The 26,699-nt window shown below is 47.5% G+C and overlaps 1 protein-coding gene across 1 annotated transcript in view; it reads right to left on the bottom strand.

Annotated features, from left to right (window-relative positions):
- LOC140116870 (uncharacterized) overlaps positions 1–26,699 on the bottom strand; it is a 401,113-nt gene that overhangs the window by 122,434 nt on the left and 251,980 nt on the right.

Genomic DNA, 26,699 nt, shown 5'->3' with positions numbered 1-26,699 from the left:
GATAAGATTAATTAACCCTGATTGCTGACCAGGACACATACTTAAAAATTGGACACCAATTACATGTGCATAAAAGAGTAAAAAGGAGGAGTAAAAAGTCCCACCCTATCCCGCCCCAACCCTATACCCTTGGGTTAAAGAAAATAGAATTCCAGAAAAATCAGTGTCAAGTTATCAGTAGTCACTTCTTGATAGATCATACCTCAAAATCAGTCAAAAAACATTCACTTATCGGCTTTTCACCACAATAGACTCTCAGGTTGGGAGCCAAACATAACAGTACTTTCGCAACAGTCTTAGCAGGCGTACTACAACACCACCAAGGAGTGAGAGTCTAGAGGACAACCTTATGGACATTGCCGAGAATCCTTCTGGTGTTGCAGGCAACTATTATTCAGGTCAAGCCAGCAGGACACTTCAGCCGCCGATTCAAAGAAGTGATCGGTGCCCCAGGCAGAAATCCTCAGCTGTGCGGGGTAGACCATTGCATAAGGGAGGACCAACTCCTGAAACCATTGTTTAACCTGTCAGAACTGCAGTCTTCTTTTCGAGATTTCATGGCAAACCAATTCTCAAAGAAATCTGTAGGATTATTACCTTCAAGGTGTTCAGGGACCCTCCCCACTCTTAAATTGTTTTGATGCAGCTTTTTTCGAAATCATCAGTCTCGACTTGCAGTGCTGTATTTTTCTTTGCCTCTTTTGCAAGAGGAGGCAACTGGTCCTCGGTGACCCCCCAACCGCTCTTCAGCAGCAGACACTTTCTCTCTTACCTTTTGTGGGTCATGACAGATGAAGAATGAACCACTACATTGCATAACAGCCATAAGGATACGTTCAGGAGCATCTTCCTGATGTGGCAAGGAGTCATCAGAGGCTGCAGCTTGCGCAATGAGGCGAACGTGTTTCTTCTCACGGCACCGCCATCTTGAGTCTCCAGCTCAATATGCACCTCAGCCTGCGATCTCTGCGAGCTCCATCCCTCTCTGCTTTGGCGGGGAGCAAGCAAACTGCTCCAACATTGCAGCCACTTCCAGTACTCGCGGCATGGTCTTCTGTGCTTTTGCAGCTCATGCCAGCGGCGTCTCACCATGTGCAGCCTGCATCTGTTTTTGTCCACTTACTTTCACCCCGGTAGCAGCAGTGTCAGAAAGGAGCCGTAATGGTGACCTAAGTGGCAACGGGGGTCTCTTTTTAACAGAGCCAGCAGGTATAAGAAGGATGTTTTGATTATTTTGAGCAGAAGCTGCTGCCTCATGCATCTACTCCTATGCTCAGTTAGACCACGTCTCTGTGAGAAACCCATTTAATAATAATCTTCATATAACGCCATCATATTCTGTAGAACTTTATAAATCACAGGGAGCATATACAAATAAAATACTATATTCCAGAGTACAAACAGTTATATGGAACAATAAGAGTAACTAAGGGCCCTGCTCATAAGAGCTTACAGTCTACAAGGATGAGGCGATGACACAAGAGCTTACAGTCCATGAAGATGAGGGCGTGATACAAGAGGTATAAGAGATTGTTTAATGGTCCACCTATTCTTTATAAGGGAACAGAATAAAATAATTTAATACTTCCAGTTCCGACCCGACATGTAAGGCTGTAGAGCTCCGAACAGCCCGTAATGAAATACTCAAGTCAAATCGTTTACCCAGTTTTTGTGGAAATATTGGGTACCTCAGCTTATACTCGGGTATTGTCTAATACTCAAGTATATATACGGTAAATACTCAATAATAATGTATCCAGATATTTTCAATAGGTGCATCCAGTATAAACAGGTTCCAAATCCCAATGGTTTAACTAGTGCAATAGATATGATATATCCAGTATAAACAAATCCTTCTCCAAATAATTCACAATGGGGCACATTTACTAAGGGTCCACGGACCGCATTTTCATCAGGTTTCCCGACTTTTTCAGTTTTGCGCTGCATTTAACTGGGGTTTTGGGCGCACGCGATCGGATTTTGACGCCGACTTTAATGCAACACAAATTGGGGGGTGTGACCGTCCGTTGTGTTGCAAGCCATGCACTTACATGCATCGGGAAGAAGATGGTGAACTTCGGCGGACCTGAGCGAGGAAGTGACATGTAGGAAATTGGACGCATGATCTTAGTGAATTGCGGCAGCTCCGAATCCTTGTCGGACAACACACCTCGGGGATCGCGACGGGGCGGGTAAGTAAATGTGCCCCGATGACATCACAGGACTAATCTGATTGGTCCTGTGACGTTGATCGCTGCCATTAGCCAGTCAATACAGTGTCACTGGTGGTCCCGCGACCCATAACACGGGTTGCAGGTTCACCCATGCCCCTTTGCCCCCGCCAGCAGGTCGCCTGCGCACCTTACCTGTCCCGGCTCCTGTCTACCCTGCATCCGGCATGCGCATGCTCCCTGACTCTGGATTTAATGGGCCAGAGCACTGTCAATTGGCGCTGCTCATTTTTTGGAAACCATATAAGCCTGCCTCTTCCTGAACACCATGCAGGATCTTTGAGCCTATGCCATTGTGAAAGCTCCCCTGCGATATTCCTGCATTCCTGTGTGTTCCTACTCCTGAGTTCCCACGTTCCCGTGTTCCTGTGTTCCCATTCCCATCTGCCTGGACCACCCATTGCTGACCCCGGATTGGACTTGACCTTGCACCTCTGCCACCTGCCCTGACCCTGTGCCTGAACCTGACCATGAGACTGTCTCCAGCTAAGGTACCTCGACCTCGGCTACCACCACGGGCTTGTCGCACCTGTGGAACAGCCTGGGGGTACCCCGCCGTAGCAAGACCAACCGGCTCTGGTGAAGACCTTGCCCCCTCACCGCCCCTACGACTGTCCTGTGGATCTGCTGTCGGGTACATCCCCTCCTCGGGGCCGTGTGTACCCACTCTTAGTACCAGAAACCACAGGTTGACACTTTGAATACCTAGTAATGCCGTTTGGACTCTGTAAAGCACCAGCGTCTTCCAGGAATTAGTTAGTGACATCTTTAGAGACTTGTCTGTGTTGTGGTCTATCTGGACCAATCGCCTTTACACCAAACTTGAGAAGTGCCAATTCCACCAGCGGAGTCTTCTATTTCTCAGTTATATCATCTCCGACAGAGGTCTCCTGATGCATCCTGCCAAGCTGTCTGCGGTTCTTCAGTAGCCCCTCCTGTAGGACTATGCGCTATACAGCGGTTTCTGTGCTTTGCAAATTACTACCGGCAGTTCATCCCACACTTCTCCTCTCTGGTGTCTCCTATTGTGGCGCTCACCAAGAAGCATGCTAACCCCCGACTCTGGCCTTCGGCAGCTGAGGAGGTTTTCATGAACTTAAAGTCTGCATTTTCTTCAGCTCCAGTTCTTGTACGTCCCAACACAGAGAAGCCTTTCCATCTGGAAGTGGATGCCTCCACAGTAGGGGCCGGTGCAGAGCTCACGCAGAAAGGGTCCCAAAGGCCGGACCCTCCCTGTGGATTTTTCTCTAAGACTTTCTCCTCCGCAGAGAGGATTTATTCCATAGGAGATCGAGAACTGCTGGCGATTAAGCTTGCCTCCTGGAGGTATCTCCAGCGGCTCACTGGTCACTTTTCTTCTCCCGATTCGATTCCCTCATTCATTTCCGTCCGGCTGAGAAGAACATCAAGGCTGACGCCCTCTCTTGTGCCTCTGATGTTATTGGGGAAGACCCTGCATGTCATTCCACCTGAGCAACTGGTACTGGCCTGTGGATTTTCGATAATTACCTCCTGGCAAGACCTACGTACGACCTGCCCTACGGGGGAAGATTCTGACTTGGGGACATTGCTCACATGTGGCTGGGCACCCTGGGGTGCAGCGTTCTGTCACCCTCATTTCCCGATTCTACTGGTGGCCAGATCTGGCCGTGGATGTTCGGGACTTTGTGGGTTCCTGTGCTGCCTGTGCCTGGAATAAGCCCTCACTTCTCAAGCCTGAGGTGATCTTATTCTGCTGTTGCCAATACCCAGCTGTCCGTGGACTCATGTGGCCATGAACTCCATCACGGGCCTGCCGCCTTCATGAGGCAATCTGGTCTTCTGGGTGGTAACTGACCGTTTTTCAAAAATGTCCCATTTTGTTTTTCTGCCCGGTTTGCCATCTGCTCCACGTCTTGCCAGCCAGTTCTTCCATCACATCTTCTGACTCCATGGGCCTCCCCAGCACATCGTCTCTGACTGTGGGGTTCAGTTCCTCTCTAAATTCTGGCGTTCTCTCTGCAACCAACTTCAAGTGAAATTAGACTTTTCTTCTGCCTATCATCCCCAGTCTAATGTGCAGATGGAAAGAGTTAATCAGACCCTGGGCTGCTATCTACGCCGTTTGGTTTCTGCCCGTCAGGACAATTGGTCCACTCTGTTGCCATGGGCAGAGTTTTCGCACAACTCCTTGGACTCTGCATCCACGGGCTCCGCTCCATATTTTGTCAATTATGGACTGCATCTTCGCCCTCCTCTTCCTCTGCCTGTGACATTGGATGTTCCTGCTGTTAAGAAATTGGTAAGGGACCTGAAGAGCATCTGGGAGCAGACTCGCCTTTCCTTATTACAGGCTTCGGACGAACCAAGCTCCAGGCCGTCTAAAAGACTCCTCCGACATCTATGAGGTAAAGGAGATCCTTGATATGAAGAGGGTGAGGGGTAAGCGTTTCTTCTTGGTTGACTGGAAGGGTTTCGGGCCGCAGGAAAGGTCTTGGGAGCCCGAGGACAATATCCAGGACTATGATCTCCTGCAGAGATTCCTCCAGCCCAGGAAGAGGGGGAGGCCGAAGGGGGGTACTGTCACGGGTGGTCCCGTGACCTATATTGTGGGTTGCAGGCTCACCCATGCCACTTTGCCCCTGCCAGTGCATTGCCCGTGCACCTTACCTGTCCCGGTTCCTGTCTCCCCTGCATCCGCCATGTGCGTGCGTTCCCGACTACTATGGCGTTAATTGGCGCTGGCCATTTTCTGAAGACCATATAAGCCTGCCTCTTCCTGAACACCCTGCCGAATCTTTGAGCCTATGCCATTGTGAAAGCTCCCCTGCGATATTCCTGCATTCATGAGTGTTCCTGCTCCTGAGTTCCCATGTTCCTGTGTTCCCATCTGCCTGGACCTCCCGTTGCTGAACCTGGATTGGACTTCACCTTGCATCTCTGCCGCCTGCCCTGACCCTGTGCCTGAACCTGGCCACGAGACTGTCTCCTGCTAAGGTACCTTGACCTTGGCTGCCACCGTGGGCTAGTCGCACCTGTGGAACAACCTGGTGGTACCCCGCCGTAGAAAGACCAACCCGCTTTGCGGCAGGCTATGGTAAAGACAAGGTGCCACTTAGATTCCGATCCCAGGTGTGGGCTAGTATCACCTCCCACGGTGGTCCAGAGGATCCACTGATCCTGAATCCTGACATACAGACTGGCCAATGACAGCGATCTGTGATGCTGGGGGCAGATCTTATTAGCCCCATACCCTCCAACATCGCCATTTTGTGTTTGGTGGTGTTGGAGAGAGTTGTGCTAGCAATCTGTCCCCACTATTACCCCCCCTCCCCAAAACCGCACTTTTAAGTGCGATCTGTTAGTAGTAGTCGTGTGGAGCAGTAGTAGTAACATGGGGGAGTAGGAGTCGCATTGGAGAAGTAGTAGTCCTGTAGAGGAGTAGTTCTGTGGCGGGAGAGTAGTCGTTCTGTGGAGGAGAAGTCATCTTGAGGAGGAGTAGTTTTATGGAGGAGTTTGGAGTGTAGAGGAGGTTGTACCTTTTTTACAGGGAAAATCATGGACTGGAAAACGTACACAGCCTTGGAGGCATGTAGTTATATGGCCTCCAATACGGAGTCTGCTAGTTGGGACTAGTGTCCATTTTATTTGTCCACCTTGTCCTCCTAAAGTGACTCAGAGGAACCCCTGAGAAAGCACCTTTGTAGTAGTGTTGAAGTGCCTGGGACTCCCAGTAACTATGCCCCTCAGCTCCCTGATCTTACTATGCAGAGACACGGCAGGGTTCAGACCAGTGAACTTTTAAAATTCTTTATTAGTGAGGACCTAATTGGTCTTATTATAGCCCTGACCAATCTCTATGCTGCACAACATTGCAGAAAACCACAATATTTTTTTACAGAAAACCCCATCTGGTTCACCCCAGTCGTGCAGTAGAGATGGAGAAGTATTGGGGCATAATACTTCTTATGAGGCTAGTAAAGCCAGACCTATTGGAGTACAGACGTACCACACCCCGATGTTCCACGTGGCGATGTGCAGGATATGCTTTAAAGCCATCCATAAGTTTATGCATTTTGCCGACAATGCGCAGTACCCACCCAGAGATGACCCCAGATACGATAGTCTAATAGGGGCCTGACCTTATATAATCTATCTTAGTGCCCGATTTATGGAAGTGTATACTCCAGAGAGGCACCTATCGATAGACGAGTCCCTGGTACATTTCAAAGGGAGACTTCAGTTCTGCCAGTACCTGCCCAATAAGTGGGCTAGGTATGGTGTGAAGATGTATAAGCTGTGTGAGACTACACTTATATGTTCAGGGTATATGAAGCGAAGGAATCCAGAATAGTGCCCCCAGAATGCCCCCCCTTCCTTGAAATTGCTGGAAAAGTAGTCTAGGATCTGGTGCACCCACTACTGGACCAGGGCTACCAGGGCTCTACCTGGACAATTATTTTTTATACCACCACTACCTTGTGCAAGTGCCTAGCTTCCAGAAAAACTGCGGCATGCGTCACTGTTAGAAGGAATCAGAGAGGTCTCACAAAGTCGCTGCTAGGGGAAAAGTTCAGAAGGCACGAGAACCAAGCACTAAGCAGCGACTCAGTATTGTCTGTGAAGTACAAGGACAAGGGAGAGGTCCTTGTATTAACAACAATACATGGTCACACCAGCACTACTCCACCTGTACGAGGTACCCGTACAGAAGCCCCAGACTGCATTTTGAACTACAATAGGTACATGGGAGGGGTTGACTTCTCAGACCAGGTGCTTCAGCCATACAACGCCATGCGGAAGTTGAGGGTGTGGTACAAGAAGCTGCCGTGCACATGATGCAGATGGCACTGTATAATGCTTATGTGCTTCATCGATGTGCCGGCCAAAGGGGAACTTTTTTGGAATTTCAAGAGGTGGTAATAAAGTACTTTCTTTTTGGAGACCAGTAAGGGGGGAGTGCCAGCACTTCTGGAAGCGACTCCACATCACGCATTGTACCAGGGCAGCACTTTCCAGGAGAAGTTCCCCAAACTGCCAAGAAGGGAAGGACACAGGAGAGGTGCAGGGTGTGCTCCATAAAGGCATTCGGAAGGACACCATTTATCATTGTGAGACATGCCCAGAAAAACCAGGACTATGTATGAAATATTCTTCCAAATTTATTATACATCCCTGGATTTTTAGATTACCCTGTTGTTACCCTGATGTACTATGCCCAGTTTATACATCATGGCGCACCTTCCCTTCTAAGCCCTGTCATGTGCCTGTAGATTATTGACCAATATGGGGTATTGCTTTACCCGGGAAAACACGCATCATGATCTTTGGGGTGTTTGTCTCCAGGGGCAGGAGCTGGGCACAAGATGACATAATGGATATTTTTTACCATGCACTATCCATTATGCCCTTTTTGGGGGTCCACCTGTGGGGGCAAAATGCTAACTATACCCCTAGATTAATTCATGAAGGGGTGTTGTTTCCAAAATAGGGTCAGTTCTTAGGGGTTTCTACTGTACTGATCCCTATTGGCATCTACAAATGCTTCATGAGGCCAAAAAGAGAAAAATATGTACAATGCCTGTGCTCCAAATGCAAGTTATTCCCTTTTGAGCCCTGCCGTGTCTCCATCCTGCAGATTATTGCCACATATGGGGTATTGCCCTAACCGGGGTCACCCGCAGAATGATTTTTGATGTGTTTTTACCCAATGGCATGTTTGATAAATTTCAATACAATTTTACTCTGCACTACTCACTTTGCATACCCCCTCCCCCCAAAAATAAACTGATCGCTCAAATGACACCACTAACACGAACTGCAATGTCTCACAAGAAAACAATCTCACAGTCACAGGGAAATCTTCAAGCGTTGGAAGGTTATTACCACAGGATGAGACACTGGTCACATTTAAAAAAGGACCAAGCCATAACGAACATACAGGCTGCATCCTTAAGGAGTTAAAATCCAATTGTCACAGAGAAGAAAAAAAATTTATCTGGGTTTCCAATTATAAAATATACAGTTCCGACTTACATACAAATTCAACTTAAGAACAAACCTACAGAACCTATCCTGTACGTAACCCGGAGACTGTATACATAACCAGCGCCCCGCCTACACTGGTCACATGATCTAACACATCATCACAGGTCCTTCATCCACCACTTCTTCTCTATTCATGTACACACGCCCCGCCCCTCAGTGACATCACACTACTAGGATCACATGACTAGTGGATAGTAAGCAGGAGGCTCCGCTCCTCAGTGACATCACACTCCCCGGGTCACATGACTAGTGGATAGTGAGCAGGAGACCTGTGTGAGGTAGAGAGTGTCCTGCACTGAGGAGAGAAGAGGTAAGTGACCAGAGGAGGGACTACAACTCCCAGCATGCCCCAGGAGCACACACACTATATGGAGGGACTACAACTCCCAGCATGCTCCAGGAGCACACACACTTTATGGACGGACTACAACTCCCAGCATGCTCCAGGAGCACACACACTATATGGTGGGACTACAACTCCCAGCATGCTCCAGGAGCACACACACTATATGGAGGGACTACAACTCCCAGCATGCTCCAGGAGCACACACACACACTATATGGAGGGACTACAGCTCTCAGCATGCTCCAGGAGCACACACACTATATGGAGGGACTACAGCTCTCAGCATGCTCCAGGAGCACACACACTATATTTTCACCCATCTACTGTGTCTTTAAATCCAGTCTCACTCTCTGCAATGGTATATATCTCTGATTGCCCTAGTATTGCATGTGTCTGTTTCTTTCTGTAACATTTGACCCTTTTCTGTCCTACCTGATTTAATGTTCATCTCTGCCCCTCAATGAGTTTGTTTTTCTCTGTTCAGAACTTGATCCACTTTGTTAAGTGTCCTAGATTAATTGTTTTACGAGCTAAATGAGGGCCTGGTCTCTGGTCTTCTCTGTGTATAAGTTTAGTTGTAGTATAGGATGCTTGCATTCCAGGTTGCTTGCATTCTTTGTTTGCTTAGCATAATATTCTGCTAAGTATAATATTCTGAGAAGTATGCTACAGTTATACATTGCAGTTAGACAGGGCAGGAGACAGGTAAGATGGCAGAGAAAAATGAACAATTATGTTTGTCTCAAAATGTTTTCCATTTTCTCCCTGTTTGCCATGGTTGTTTTACTTGCCCACCGTCCATCTATTTCACCAGTAACAACTATCCATATCAATGCCTCCCTTCTTCACTCACCTTTCTTTACCACTCACACACTCTATACCAGTGATTTTCAACCTTTTTTGAGCCGCGGCACACTTTTTATACTTAGAAAATCCTGGGGCACACCACCAACCAAAATGACACTAAAACAGTCATATTATACATATAGTTAATAATATAGATTCTAAATTTATTTTACTCACTCAGGGTGAAACCTGGGCCTGTTTCGATAAACACAAAAGGGATATCCTGGGAGGAATGGTGGAAAGACACACACAAAGCTCTTCCTCAACAGTTCTCAGTTTCTCCCTGTTTTAGTATATGGTGCTGATTATTATGTGGCTCATATACTGCAAAATAAAGGGGTACAATGAGAAGTACTATGGCCATGAGGCCAGAGTGCAAGTGCCAGCTCAAATACTCAGCATATGAGCTGGTACTTGTAGTACTCCAGCCTCATGACTATAGTATTTCTCATTTTACATTTCTCATTGTTATATGCATTATACTGCTGAAGTACTAAAAGTATAGTCAGCATTATTGGTGGGCATTACCTTGGCGGTGGGCAAATGCGGGAGTCTCTCCGCACTCAGGATGATGCGCCGGCCTCGGTGACGTCATTTTGTCGCATGAGGTTCAAAGCTTGCGCATGTGTTATTGTACACGTCTCCTACATTGTAAGAAGCCGTGACTGCGCATCGCTGCGCATTGCCGGGAAACAAAACACAGGGGACACCATAGTTTGGGGAAATTTCCCCGCGGCACACCTGACCATGTGTCGCGGCACACTAGTGTGCCACGGCACACAGGTTGAAAATCACTGCTCTATACGTTATGTAACTAGACTAACTTATCACAGTCTTCTGCCGTGAAGCAAGAAATAACTTCTTATAAATCTCTGCAGCATCTTTTGTCTCTTCTCTTTTTCCTTCTGCTTGGTGCAGGGGACGTCTCTCCTAACCCAGGCCCACCTTCTGCTTATTTTAACCCTTCACACAGAAACCCTGCTTACCTCATAAAGATTCAGTGTATCCCCTCTTCTCCTCCTCCACCCGTAACCCCTTTTAAATGTGCCCTATGGAACGCCCGCTCTGTGTGTAATAAACTAGAATCAGTTCATGACCTCTTTCTTTCTAAGTCTTTTGACATGCTTGCCATTACGGAAACATGGATCCAGCAGGATGACTCCGCCTCTGTTGCAGCATTGTCTTATGGCGGTTTACATTTTTCGCACTGTTCCAGACCTGAGAATAGGCAGGGAGGTGGGGTAGGCATACTCCTCTATCCACGATGCACTTTCCAGGTCATTCCTCTTGTACCTTCTCTTACTTTCCCATCTTTTGAGGTCCACACCCTCAGACTTTTCCGCCCATTCTCTCTTCGTGTGGCTGTAGCATACCGTCCTCCTGGCTCACCCTATCAGTTTCTTGACCACTTTGCCTCTTGGCTCTCTCACTTTTTATCCTGTGACATTCCAACCATCATCATGGGAGACTTCAACATCCCTGTTAACACTCCCATTTCCCCTCCTGCCTCTCAGCTCTTAGCACTAACTACTTCTCTAGGTCTTTCACAACTCTGCGATTCCCGCACTCATAGTGAGGGAAACATCCTCGATTTGGTCTTCTCTGGACCATCTTCAATATCTGATTTTACCAATTCCTCCTTTCCACTTTCAGACCATAATCTCCTTTCTTTTACTCTCAATAATCCTTCTCATTCTCAGAATCCTTCCACCCATCACTCATACCGGAACGCACATGCAATAGATACTCATAAACTCACAGAAAACTTACAGTCTGCACTGTCCCCCATCTCCTCTCTCACCTGTCCTCCCCGGCTACTAACCACTATAATCACACTGTCAGAAGCCCTAGATGAGATGGCACCACTCACTATCCGAAATACATACAGGCAACCTTGGCACACTGAACAAACTCGTTTCCTTCGGCAGTGCTCCAGGATTGCTGAACGTCTGTGGAGAAAATCGCGCACATCTGCAGACTTTCTACACTTCAAATTTATGCTAAAAACGTATAACTCTGCCCTTCACCTTGCTAAACAGGTCTATTTTACTAATCTCATATCCTCTCTCTCTAACAACCCCAAAAGGCTCTTTGATACCCTTCACTCCTTACTAACACCAAAGGTGCAGCCACCTGTCACAGACCTTGGGGCTGAAGATCTGGCCGCCTATTTTAAGGATAAAATTGATTGTATCCGCCAGGAAATAATTGCTCAATCCACTCACCCCACTAATCCCCTTCCCTCCGGTACCTTATCTTGTTCACTCTCTTCCTTTGAGCCAGTCACAGAGGAAGAAGTGTCTAGGCTCCTTTCCTCTGATCACCCCACTACCTGCATCAGTGACCCCATCCCCTCACATCTGGTACAGTCTCTCTCCCCAGCAGTCACTTCTCACCTAACTAAAATTTTCAATCTCTCTCTCTCTTCTGGTGTCGTCCCCTCTTCTTTGAAGCATGCTGTTGTAACCCCATTACTAAAGAAACCTTCACTGGACCCATCCAGTGCTACTAACTACCGACCAGTTTCTAACCTCCCTTTCATCTCCAAACTCCTGGAACGCTTGGTCTATTCTCTATCACCCGCTATCTCTCTGCTAACTCCCTCCCTGACCCCCTACAATCTGGTTTCCGCTCTATGTATTCCACTGAAACTGCTCTTTCTAAAGTCTCCAATGATCTCCTCACTGCAAAATCCAAAGGTGACTCTTCTCTCCTCATTCTCCTGGATCTATCGGCAGCGTTCGATACTGTGGACCACCAGCTCCTCCTCAGGGGCTTCACTCTATTGGCCTAAAGGACACTGCACTCTCTTGGTTTTCTTCCTATCTCTCTGACCGCACTTTCAGTGTCTCCTTTTCTGGATCTTTCTCTTCTCATCTTCCTCTCAGTGTCGGGGTTCCTCAGGGCTCAGTCCTAGGTCCTCTTCTCTTCTCTCTCTATACTGCCCCCATTGGACAAACCATCAGCAGATTTGGTTTCCAGTATCATCTTTATGCTGATGACCCCCAGCTATATACTTCTGCACGTAACATCACCCCGGCCTTACCCCAGAACACTAGTGATTGTCTCTCTGCTGTCTCTAACATCATGTCCTCTCTCTTCTTGAAACTTAATCTTTCTAAGACTGAACTTCTTGTCTTTCCACCATCTACTAACCTAACCACCCCTGACCTCTCCATCTCGGTCTGTGGGGTCACTATAGCACCGAGGCAGCAGGCCCGCTGTCTTGGGGTTGTGCTGGACTCTGACCTCTCTTTTTCACCATATATTCAATCTATTGCTCGCTCTTGCCGGATGCATCTCAGAAACATCTCCAGAATCCGGCCATTTCTGACATTTGAAACTTCTAAAATGCTAATTGTTGCACTTATTCACTCTCGACTAGACTACTGTAACTCCCTACTAATTGGTCTTCCACTCTCTAAACTCTCTCCTCTTCAATCTATTCTTAATGCAGCAGCCAGGCTCGTCTTTCAGGCCAAACGCTACACAGATGCCTCCAGTTTGTGGCAATCACTGCACTGGCTGCCTGTCTCCTTCCGTATTCACTTTAAAATAATAACCCTCATCCAAAAAGCTCTGAATAATGCTGCACCTTCCTATCTCTCTTCTCTCATCTCAGTCTATCGCCCTTCCCGTGCTCTTCGATCTGCCAGTGACATTAGATTAATCTCTACCTTAATTCGAACCTCCCATGCACGTCTCCAGGACTTCTCCCGAGTTGCACCAATTCTCTGGAATGCCCTTCCCCAGACTCTGAGACTAATACCCACCCTCCAAAGCTTCAAACGTGCTCTTAAAACCCATCTCTTTAGGCAAGCCTATCACACTCGCTAACTGCATGAAATGTCAACTCTCCCTTTACTAATCCATCCCATGTCCTATCTCCTATCTGTTATCGGGCAAACAGCAGATATATACTAAGCTCCAGGCTTCTCTGCAGTCTTTTTCACCTAGGACCTTGTAAATAAGATGGCGGCTGATGGCTGGTTCAAGCAGCAACATCGTTGTTTAGTAAATTATTTATTAAATTATTTTATATTGTTCCCTTATAAAGAATGGCTGGACCATTATACAACCTCTTGTGTCACCCCCTCATCCTCATAGTCTGTAAGCTCTTGTGTCCCCCCTCATCCTCATAGTCTGTAAGCTCTTGTGTCCCCCCTCATCCTCATAGTCTGTAAGCTCTTGTGTCCCCCCTCATCCTCATAGTCTGTAAGCTCTTGTGAGCAGGGCCCTCACTCCTATTGTTCCATATGACTGTTTGTTCTTTGTAGTGTAATATAGTTGTATATGTCCCCTATGATTTGTAAAGCGCTACGTAATTTGATGGCGCCATATAAATAAAGATTATTATTATTATTATGGAGGGACTACAACTCCCAGCATGCTCCAGAAGCACATACACACTATATGGAGAGACTACAACTCCCAGCATGCTCCAGGAGCACACACACTATATGGAGGGACTACAACTCCCAGCATGCTCCAGGAGTACACACACTATATTGAGGGACTACAACTCCCAGCATGCTCCAGGAGCACACACACTATATGGAGGGACTACAACTCCCAGCATGCTCCAGGAGCACACACATTGCACACAGAGGGCAATTATCATTATAGCCACATAAACCCCCCCCTCCCCCCCATGGGGCAATATCTGATCCAACTGCCACATCCCCCACCGGGGCCTTTTCTTGGGGCCTGGAGGCAGCCGGGGCCCAGAATACCGGAGTGGCTGGCGGTTGCGGTCTAGGGCACGCTGTGGTCACGGTGCTTGGTATGGGGACCGGAGGGCTGTCCTGCAGCCTGGCAGGTCTCCAGCAGGTGGTGTGTGCAAGAAAGATGGAGGGAGAGGCTGATGTACTGGTTCTCCCTGGGGCAACCCCTGAGTGTCTGTAAGATATGTCCCCGGGTAATGGATGGGGAGCCCGTGGTGGTGACAGCCGTATCCAGGGATCAGACGGAGGCAACATTGTCCAAAATAACTCGTTGTCCTTTTTCTCCTTAACCCCTTAACGACCGGACCCTTTTTAGTTTTTTCACTCCCCACCTTCAAAAATCTATAACTTTTTTTTTATTTTCCCATGTACAGAGCTGTGTGATGTCTTATTTTCTCCGTAACAAATTATACTTCATAGCGATGGTATATAATATTCCCTGCCGTGTACTGGGAAGCAGGAAAAAAATTCCAAATGCAGTGAAAATGGTGAATAAACGCATTTGTGCAGTTTTCTTGTGGGCTTGGATTTTACGGCTTCCAGTGTTCGCCCCAAATGACAGGTCTAGTTTATTCTTTGGGCCGGTGCGATTACGGGGATTCCAAAATTGTTTAGGTTTTATAATGTTTTCATACATTTACAAAAATTAAAACCTCCTGTACAAAGTTTTTTTTAAATTTTGTTATCTTCTGGCGCCAATAACATTTTTATACTTTGGTGCACGGATCTGTGGGGGGGGGGGGGTAATTTTTTTGCGACTTTTGATGGCGTTTTCATTGCTATAATTTTGAGGACCGTGCGACCTTTTGATCACTTTTTATTGATTTTTTTTTTTAAATATATTTTTCAAAATAGTTTGTGATAGTTGTATCGTTTCGGTGATCAGTTTCTTTTTTTTTTTTTGGGGGGGGGGGTGGTTCTAATTTTTAGATAAAAAGTCACACCACAAATTTTTTTTTTCTCAAGAAACCTTTTTCCTTTAGTCTTTTTTTTATTTCCATAATTTGTTTTACGTTTCCAACCTCCCAAAATGTCAACATTTAGGAAACTAGACCCCTCAAAGAATTAATCTGGGGGTAGTGGTGAGCATTTTAACCCCCAACTTGCTGGCCAAAATCTAAAAATTTAGTTTAGTGCCTCTTATATTGTGCCCAACCCATGACACCATTGACAAACCCCCCCCAAAAATCATTCTGTGGGTTGTCCCGAGTACGGCAATACCCCATATGTGCCAATAATTCAGAAAGTAGCACCAATCCACACTGTAGCTGTAGATGTATGAGTAAAAAAAACTTTTATTTTTCACTTTTCACAAATATTCCTGGCATATTCATCCACTTAAAAGGTATAACAGTTAAAATAAAAATAATATACTATACATAGAAATATACACACTCTTTAAGACCTCAGGAGGGCTAACAAAGAGGTGAAAATGGCACTAATAGGGCCCAAGTGCACATTCCTGCCTTTTAAAAATAGAATATACAAAAACCTGCTCCGTGGATACTAGGATTGTTTTGAGTCCTTTATTTTTGCTGTTTAGTTGTTGATTACCAAAGTCATTTAAGTCGATACTTTGTATTTTTACACTGTCCGTGTCGCTGTGACTAGATGGTCATGTCTCTGCGATATTTTGTAAGAAAGAGTAAACACAAATGGTCCCGTGTGGTGTTAGGATACAAGTCCAACAATAGGTTTTTGTTACGACCGTCAGATCTTTAGTTTTTTCATTGTATAGAGTCACACTCGCGGTTTAGTTGAATGACACCGTGTCCTCCTTGGGGTCCGATGCCTCGCTGTGCGGGCCTTGTAAATGATGGTGATTGTCTCAGCGTCCTCCGAGTGAGTGTGCGCATGCGCAAGTGCGCTACACTCCCTCAGATTAATAGAGCTGTCCATCTCCAATTTCAGGATGGACATGAATGAAGGAGCATCTAGGGCGGGGTGCATCAACTGAAGTCTCCCTTTGAAATCTACCAGGGACTCGTCTATCGATAAATGCCTCCATACACTTCTATAAATCGGGCATTTAGATCAGAGATTTTCAACCTGTGTGCCGTGGCACACTAGTGTGCCGCGACACATAGTCGGGTGTGCCGCGGGGAAGTTCCCCAAACTATGGTGCCCCCTGTGTTTTGTTTCCCGGCAATGTGCAGTGATGTAAAATGAGAAATACTATAGTCATGAGGCTGGAGTACTACAAGTACCAGCTGATATGCTGAGTATTTGAGCTGGCACTTGTACTCTGGCCTCATGGCCACAGTACTTCTCATTGTACCCCTTTATTTTGCAGTATATGAGCCACATAATAATCAGCACCATATACTAAAAACAGGGAGAAACTGAGAACTGTTGAGGAAGAGGTTTCACACTCATTCACTGAGTGAGTAAAATAAATTTAGAATCTATATTATTAACTATATGTATAATATGACTGTTTTAGTGTCATTTTGTGCTATTTTGGTTGGTGGTGTGCCCCAGGATTTTCTAAGTATAAAAAGTGTGCCGCAGCTCAAAAAAGGTTGAAAAACACTGATTTAGATAACCGAATATGGGCCGGATCTTATAAACCTGTCATAACTGGGGTCATCTCTGGGTGGGCACTGAGCATTGTCGGCAAAATGCAGAAACTTATGGATGGCTTCAATGCGCATCAAACTCATCGCCACGCGGAACATCGGGTGTGGTGCAGAATGTCTGTGCTCCAATAGTCCCTGATGGTGGGCTTCTTTACTAGTCCCATACGAAGGGCTGTGCCCCAAAACTTCTCTATCTCAGCTGCACTAACAGGGGTCCACCTGTGGGGTTGTCCATAAAAAGAAGTGGGGTTTTGGGCCTTATATTGTGCAGCGTAGAGATTGGTCTGGGACACCATCAGACCAATAAGCTCCTCACTAAAAAAGAGCTACAACAGACTCTCGGCCTAAGAGACCTAGCTCCTCCCTGTCCAGGGGTTTTATTATCCTAGTCAGGTGTTGGCTAACTCTCCAATCACACTCCGGTCTACATGGTGAAACACAATTGGTTGGAACTCACATCCACTTAACCCTTGCCTGTTCAGGCAGAATCTACAGCTGCTAATTATCTGGGTGTTTCTACATTATCCCTTAATGAGTTGATCAGACTCACTAGATGGGTCCTAACAGGTAGAGGGCTTCATTCGCAAACACTCCTCTGCCCATACATTGGCAGGGGTGCTGCACAACAAAGTCTCCCTCCATGTCCCATCCAGTATCTGAACTCACTCTGCCAGAACGTTGGGGTATACATCGATAAAATCTTGAGACCCTTCGTTCTGGCTTTACCATCCTATATTCAAGACACAACTGACCTACTGAAACATATTGAGGGGGTACAAGTAGACAATGATATCTGTCTGGGGGGTATAGACGTGGAGGCCCTATACTCCTTTATTCCCCATGATAAGGGTATTGAGGCGGTTGAATTTTTTCTGTCTACTAGAGGAAGGCAGTTTAGAGCTCACAACTCGCTTGTCGTCGATCTGTTAAGGTTTTCCCTTACGCATAATTTCTTTGTGTTTGACCGTAGGTTTTACCACCAGCTCAGGGGAACGGCGATGGGGAGCCCTTGTGCTCCCACTTATGCCAATTTGCTCCTAGGCTGGTGGGAGAAGACCATGATATTTGGGGACTCCCCACCTAGAGGCCTTGACAAGGTAGAGTTATTTTTGAGGTACATAGATGACATATTTGTCCTGTGGAGAGGCGACAGTGAATCATTTCGTACCTTTGTGAAAGAACTTAAAGGAAACCTACCACTTGAAGTGGCAGGTTTCCGATGGCAATACCGAGCACCAGCTCAGGGTGATCTGGTGCCGGCTCTTATTTTTGTTAGTGTTTTAAACCGCGGTATCGCGGTTTAAAACACTTTTTAAACTTTATAGCCGGCGCAGGCAGGTACGCGCTCGGCGCTTACCATGCGCACGGCTACATAGGAAGAGAAGGAGAGCCGCGCGCACGGTAAGCGCCGAGCGCGTACCTCCCTGCGCCGGCTATAAAGTTTAAAAAGTGTTTTAAACCGCGATACCGCGGTTTAAAACACTAACAAAAATAAGAGCCGGCACCAGATCACCCTGAGCTGGTGCTCGGTATTGCCATCGGAAACCTGCCACTTAAAGTGGTAGGTTTCCTTTAATGTCAATAAGTGACAATTGGCTTACACTTTACATGTGAGATACATCAGGAGCACCTAGCGAAAAAATTCCATGGGTCTACTCCAGACTACAGTCTTCCGGAAGCCTACATCTACTAATGCACTGCTACGGTGGGAGAGTAATCACCCAGCCTGTCTACGTAAGGGTATCCCCAAAGGACAATACATGCGTATGATATGCAATTGTAGCGATTTTAAGGACTTTAAAGCTGTGTCAGATGATCTACGACACAGATTTAAAGAGAGGGGGTACCCAGATCACTGCCTGCGATCAGCATTTCAACATGCAGCGGGGAGTGATAGACATGACCTGTTGATGACTAATGTGCACAGACAGAGACCCAGTAATGAAACAATTAGACTCATTACCACCTTTGACAACGGGGCCAACATGGCCAAGGAGATCCTGACAAAACACTGGTCTATACTCATGATGGATCCCAATCTGAAGGATGCGGTTGGTGACAGACCATTAGTCACCTTCAGACGCGGGAGATCTATACGCGACAGGCTGGTACATAGCCATTTCGTGGCTCCCACACCCCCTGGGACCTGGCTACAGCGGAAAATATCGGGCTGTTTCAGGTGTAGTGGATGCATTGCGTGTCCCCGACTGACCACAGGGAAAACGTTTGTTGGCAATAACACCAAAAGGGAGTATGCCATCAGAGATTTTATAAATTGTAGATCGAGGGGGGTTATCTATAAAGCGACCTGTGCATGTGGACTAGAATTCGTGGGCAAGACCATACAGGAATTCAGGAGAAGAATTGGGGACCACTTGGGGGATATCGCCAACAATCGGGATACCCCCATAGCTCGCAATATCCACAGTGTGCACAATGGACAAGTGGATGCCCTCAAGTTCATGGGTATTGAACTGGTGCCGATCCCTCAAAGAGGGGGAGATTGGGACCAGAGGGTCTTACAGCGTGAGGCGAGGCGGATATACATGTTAAACACGGTAGCACCTAGAGGGCTTAATTTACAATCGCAATATGCCTGTTTTCTATGAAGGCCCTCTACATATGCTCACAATCCTGCAGGTGAGACTGTTTCCCCTCTACATGCCGATCAGAGATGATGCTATTAATAACTGCGTTTTTTGCTATTCTTTGTAAACAATGTAATGTTAACATATTGTAAACAATATAATGATAACATCTTGTAAATAATGTAATGTTAACACCTTGTAAACAATGTAATGTTAACACTGGAGCGAATGCACCTTTAAAACAAATATGATACATCCCTGATAAATGTATCTATGCACATTGATGGGGATACTAACACCTTTGACTAGTATGAGCATTCCATTCCCTGCCAATGCTTTTTAAGGTATGCTCATTTACCTACTCCCTGTACCTCTCACCTTATGCGATACTTCGCCAGAGTTCTTGTTCTGTGTCCGTGCTTCGGATCGTTGCTGCTGTATTCACAATAAGCATTCAGGCGCGCCTGTGAACCACTGCGCAGCCGCAGCCTTGCGGGTTGCCACGGCAACCCGTTTCAGTATCTGAGACTATCACCCGGAAGTGAATGGTGAGCTTCCGGGTCGCCACGGTCTGCAGCACATGTGCAGATGTCTGACAAGCCGTGCTGTCGTCTGGGCGACCGGAGCTCTCCACCGTGATTCGGTAAGTCACTGGGGGGCGGGTATGTTCTCCCTATTTAATCTCACTCACTTAGGAGCTAGATGTCACACCTTGGTCAACACCTTGTGTGAACACACGGCTCTACCAAGGGTTGAAGGCACTCCTTCCCCCTCCCCCTTCAGGCTAACCAGACTTGGAGGCATCAGCTGTATGGTAAGCAACATTGTCATTTTGCCCTTATTTATTATAACTATTTTGGCTCAACTAAACAATATGCTTTTTCCATATACTTATTTGCAGGGCTACTTCTGTGTTGGTATATATTCTCCCTCTGATGAGACCTCTGTCGAAACGCGTCAGGGAGGTGTGTTACATGTTTGAGTACAAGGGACAGTTTTTGGGACTGCCCTTGTAAGGGCGGGAGTCATGGGGTAATAGGGTTAGACTGTTTAGAACCCTACACCTTCCTGTCTGTAATGACGATAGGCTCCCACCCAGCCCTACATCATCCTCGGGTATCGTATGCTGGTAAGGTAAGAAACAACATATATCAGTTGAAGGTATAATGTGAGCCAACCTGAGGCCGTTAAACTCTTCACGATTACATTATCCGCCACCTAGCATTTTTGTGCCCATATATACATACCTGTTTTGTTGTTAGCCGTATTTTGTTCACTTGTTTTGTCTGTCTGTATGTATCTCTTTGACACTGTACATTAGCGGTGTCAAATAAGACATAACGCATCTCGCTCCTTAGTGAGTAGTTGCTATTTTTAGAAAATTTGTAATAAACTTGAGATTTTATAAATTACCTAGGTGCTGCTAAGCTATGAATTGTTGATGGTAAATACATTTGTGTATATTTTTTTGAATTGGCTGTTATTCCATCCAGTATCTGCTATTAGTCGGGAGTTTGCACAGTCCAGCGCCATCATTCCCCTCCATTGTCTGTTCGAAGCCGTCCTGGAGAATCCCCATCTGTCACATAACACATTTCATGGACACAATTGTGCAACACCCCTGCCAATACATGGTCAGAGGGGTAGCTGCGAACTGTGCCCTCTCCAGGTTAGGAGCTGACAGAGGGAGTCGTGAACCCTCCAGGAAGGGTCATCAGGGGTTAACAGCGGTAGATCCTGCTTGTGCATGCAAGTTATCATCCGATTGTATTCCTTCATGTGAACTGGAGTGTGATTGGAGAGTGAGCCACCACCTGACCAGAGAGATAGTGTGACGCACACCTTCAGTGCTACACACAGAAGACCCAGGACAAAGCTGCAGCTTCCATATCTGGTCACAGCTACATCCCGGCCTGCACCTTCTACCAGGCTGGTGAATCTATTCCTAAGGATCACTCTCCATGACCACTCCAGTAATCCAGACTCTCCAACAATCCGGCATCTTTAACAGGATCGTTTGGCCCGTTGCCTGCAGTTGTTCTAATAAAGAACCGTGAGTTATTTTGCACAACGTTGCCTCCGTCTGTTCCCTGGAACACCAAGGGCACCCCATCCATTACTAAGGAACTCATACTACAGACACCAAAGGGGTTGCCCCAGGGAGATTCAGTACATCAGCCTCACCCTCCATCTTTGTTGCACACACCACCTACTAGAGACCTGCCAGGCTGTAGGACACCCCACTGATCCCCATACCAAGCACCGTGACATGAGCGTGTCCTAGGCCGTAACCGCCAGCCACTCCGGTATTCTGGGCCCCGGCTGCCTCCAGGCCCCAAGAAAAGGCTAGACCCTGTTAAGGGATGTTGCAAGTGGCGTCACAAACAGGATATAGACTTCTGTGCCTTATTCTGGCATTATAGACTGTCCTTTATTGAAAATACTGTGCTGCCTAATCCTAGGCCTAGGCCCAAGTGATTTTGTGTTATTCGGCATAGACTGTGTTTCTCCATTGCCACGTGCTGTTGAACCCTGCTCCAGCACTGAGGAGGTTAATTCCTGCAAACAAACTTTGTCAGCTCTGCTACATCCGACGCTGCAGCGCCTAAACCTCAGAAGATTGTGGTGCAGCAAGGAGCTCCAGCCTGCCAAAATCCAAACTGGCGGGAAATCCAGGTGACTCGTCAAGCTCTGCCCATGCGCGAATGGCGCAAACCCCGAATGCTGTGGTGCAGCAGAAAATAGAGCCTGCCACAGCCCTTGGCGGGAAAGACTTTGGCTGCACCCTCTGGCATGAAGCTGACTTTCTGCCACACCTCATCGAAACGCCACAGAGAGGTCAGCGATACCATTTCGGCTCCTAGACCTCTACCCCTGCTGAGAAACCGGAGTTCCTGGAAGCACTGGAGACGATGATAGAGGTCTCCACCCAGCCACTGCACCTCCTACACAGAGGCCTAACCCGGGCTTCCGGCATGCGGACATACCTGCAATCAGTGACGGAGTGCCATGGACTACTTGGGCGGTATCTGCTGCCTGTCGTGGCTCCCTTGCTGATACCACGGGCCCACATGGAGGCGCTACGTGGGGAGGCTCTGATTCCTGCTTTCTAGCCAGTGCCTCGGTCTACTGCAACTGCCGACGACCTCACCGCTCCTGCTATTGCTGTCAACCTTCCAGCTGAGCCTGCTCCTGTTCCGGCACCCATCTTCTCACCTGTGGAGCCCTGGCCTACACCAGAGAAGAAGCCCGTGACACCACCATACCCGCAGCCCCGGGGCAGAGGTGAGGCCCTCCGCCGGCATCTCAGAGACCCTGTCTCTGATCAGTGACGACGAGAGAAGGAGGCCCAGCTATTCACTCCTCAACCCAAGCAGTGACCCACGTGATTGCCCCATCGAAGGTGATTGTCAGCATGGGTCCCATCGCCAACCATGGGCTGGGCCTGGTCCAGGGGAGTATCCCAGCCGCCTCTCCTGCCGCAATTGCGAACAGATCCCGACAGTCCTCTGTGGCGGGAGATGGCCCGGTGGGTGAGCCTCATCCGGGGGTCCGACAAGTGACCCCCCTCAAGCTGCGGCCTACCAGCTGTGGCGCTGCCGCCGCCTCCTGTTTTCTTATTTCTGGATCCCTCTATGGTCCCAGGCTCTGTTGAGCCACTGGCTGGAACAGCTGACACCCCGGAGTACAGCGTCCCTCTCCCTGCATGTCAGGAGGATGCTGAGGAGCCTGCAGTTCCAGTTTGCATATAACATTTTCATAGGCTTTGCAGGATTGTAGTGTAGGCTGTGTTGCACCATCCTTTGTATGTCAATCCTGACCGTAGGCTTACTCCTAGAACCTGAGCTCAGTCATAGTGTGGCCTCTGTGGCTTCTGTCGCCAAGGACGAAGAGTTTGCAAACAAATTGTCAGGCCTTGGTGCAAGGAGAGGAATACAGGACATGACACCACACCTTTCCCTCACCAACAGTTGGTTTAAAGGTGTTGGCTACCAACTGCATTACTTTCATTGTATTTTGTGTATCCAGTCCGACACCAACCCTGGTGCCTATAGCCAGGACACTGCACATTGCCAACACTTCCCAGCACGTGCACCTTACGACCTACACCCCTACCTGCTGTGATGTACATGGACCCTCAGGAGGCCATATGCTGCTGGCCAGCTTTGGTTGTCCTGTCTCCCTATCTGGTCCATAGCCGAGTCGTTGTCGGCTCTTTCAACTGCCCCGGGGGTATCCAACACCCCTGCCAATACATGGTCAGAGGGGTAGCTGCAAACCGTGCCCTCTCCAGGTTAGGAGCTGGCTGAGGGAGTCGCGAACCCTCCATGAAGGTTCTAGACCTGGTCATCAGGGGTTAACAGCAGTAGATCCTGCTTGTGCAAGCAAGGGTTAACTATGCTAAAGTTATCATCCAATTGTATTCCTTCATGCGAACTGGAGTGCGAGAGTGAGCCACCACCTGACCAGGGAATAACAAAGCCCGTTGTCTGCAGTTGTTCTAATAAAGAACCGTGAGTTATTTTGCACAACGATGCCTCCGTCTGTTCCCTGGATGTGGCTGTAACACCAAGGGCGCCCCATCCATTACCCAGGGACCTATCTTGCAGACACTCAGGGGTTGCCCCAGGGAGATTCAGTACATCAGCCTCTCCCTCCATCTTTCTTGCACACACCACCTGCTGGAGACCTGCCAGGCCGTAGAACAGCCCTCCAATCCCCATGCCAAGCACCGTGACACCAGCGTGCCCCAGGCCGCAACCGCCAGCCACTCCGGTATTCTGGGCCCCGGCTGTCTCCAGGTCCCAAGAAAAGGCTAGGCCCCGATGGGGGATGTTGCAATTGCTCCATATAGAGTTTGCTCTTAGTTCTTCTCATGTTTCCTCAGGTTCTATAGATCCAGGACTCCCAGAGGTTTCTCCTAAAGATGATCCTTTCCATCAATGATCCACCAGGGATCCGGGAGAAGGACAGAGAGCAGATGGCGGCCAGGATCCTGGAGCTCACCCTGGAGATGATCTCCTTGATAACCGGAGAGGTGAGAGTCTCCCAGGACACGGCTCTTATCTCTAGGAATAACAGCGGGAAATGACTGGAGAGGTGAAGGATTCTTAGGATCTATGTAGTGATCAGTGTCTCCCCATACATAGGATTACACAGTAGTGAAGAAGTCGTCTGGTGAGTGTGTGACACCCCGTGTGTCAGGAGGATGGTTTCAGAGCTCTGACATTGAGCCATTACCTTATTCACTGATAAATGAGCAGAAGATCCTAGAACTTACCTCCAGGATCACTGAGCTGCTGAGCGGAGAGGTGAGTGCTGCCGGGAATGCTGGGACAGTGTACATATGAAATAAGCTTTTCAGAATACCAGAAAAACCATACCTCTGTTACTACCTTGTGAGGCAGCCTCCTAAACATCAAGCATGACTTTCAGGAAGCCTCATGACATGATAAGGCAGGGGTAGGGGACCTTTGGCTCGCAGACAAATTATTGATAAATAGCGATGGGCAGTGAGTACATGTAAGACACACACAGCGCTGATCACTGGATGCAGGGATGTTACCTGTATCCTTTGTGTGACCCAGGCACCATCGCCGCACCGTTGCTTAGGTGATAGCGCTTGTGTCATAGAGTATAGCGGCATCCACTCCTCTCTATGACCCAGGCGCCATTGCCGAAGCAACGTTGGCAGCGGCACCTGGGTCATAGAGAAGAGCGCAGAAGTGATGAGAAGCTGCTGAAGGGAGAGTAGGTAGGTGAGTATTCCCTTTTTTTTTTTTTTTAATGCTGTGACTACTTATCTACTAGAGACATATGTTGTAACTACCTATTTACTGGTGCCTGGGGGCATGTGATGGGGCTACCTCTCTACCTTGGGCACGTGCTGTGGCTACCTATCTACTGGGGACCATGTGCTGTGGCTACCTATCTTCTGGGGGACATGTACATATTGTGTGACTCTCACAGAATTACATTTTAAAATATGTGGTGTTTCATGGCTCTCTCAGCCAAAAAGGTTCCCGACCCCTGTAATAAGGCATTAAGCCAAACCAGTAAATCTTCTCCCTTGAGGAAACACGTGTCGGAGCGCCTGGCGGTGCAGTCATTAGATATTGGTAAGGGAGATACATTTCTGCTGTTTGTTACCATAATGTGAGAATAAGATGTGCTGGAAGCAACGAGGGGTTAATGATGGGGTCACTTTGCTGTACAGAACTTGCTGCGACTTTGCGTTTACCTAAAATGTCTCCATATTACTAGCGGTTCTGACAACACATTTGCCTGAGGCTTTTACTATATTAAATCTTGATATGTTTTATCGTTTACAGATTTTAGACATCACAATAAAGATATATTGGGGCTCATTTACTAAGGGCTCACTTTCGTCGGACTGTTCATCTGTTTCGGGGTTCAAGTGGGGCAAGTGGGGGTTATTAAGTTGGTTTGGCTGCTCCTTGAGTCCATTTATTGTAAAAATCGATGGCTCTCGGTATAAAGGAATCCTGAGACCTTGTTGTTCGGCAGCTGATCTGCCTGTATCGGTCACTTCTCGTAGCGATGGGTGTAATGCGTTTCCTGCGTAACCTGCCAAATGCTGTTGATTGGGCTCAGGCCATCGCCTACAATGCCTTGTGGCCTTCTGGTGATTTTGGCCAGACCGTTATATACCTTCTTTTCGATTGAGCCTCCCCAGCAGACAATGGCGTAGTATATAATGTCGCAGTTCGCTGTCCATTCTAGCTTCTCATCGCTAACGACACTAAGATACTTATAGGTTTGAACCTGGTCTATGGCTCTAGCTTTGATTAAGATAGGATCATGGGCTGTTTTTTCTTTTCCTCCGTAGGTCTATGAGCATTTCTTTAGTTTTTCTTCTACGTTTTAGTAGGAGGTTATTACCTTCAGTCCATTCAAATTTGTTAATGACTTCCCTTTCACCACCCTCCTGTATGTAGGCAACAATGATTTAATCATCCAAAAATGTCTGAAGGTGACAGATGTCAGAGTGATGGCGGAAGTCAGAAGTGTATAAAGTAAACAGGAGTGGAGATAGTACAGCGCCCTGTGCTGCTCCTCGGTTACTGACCATTGTTCTTTGCCCATTAGGATGTATTGAGGTCTATCAGTTAGATAATCGTATATCCAGTTAGCGATGGCCTTGTCAGTGTTCAGATTGGACAGTTTATCCCTCATTAGAACTGGGTCGATGGTGTTGAACGCGCTAGAGAAGTCACTATTCTCTGGGTATGAGTATGTTTTGTGTAGAGGGATAAGAATGGCATCGCCCGCACTCATCTTGTTGCTGTAAGGAAACTGTAGCGGATCGACGCTTCCTCTTACAGCCTCCTTCAGGT

This window comes from Engystomops pustulosus, chromosome 2 (assembly GCF_040894005.1).
Source record: "Engystomops pustulosus chromosome 2, aEngPut4.maternal, whole genome shotgun sequence".
Classification (NCBI taxonomy): domain Eukaryota; kingdom Metazoa; phylum Chordata; class Amphibia; order Anura; family Leptodactylidae; genus Engystomops; species Engystomops pustulosus.
Note: the sequence above shows the minus strand (reverse complement) of the source record. Positions and strands in the feature narration are given on the sequence as shown.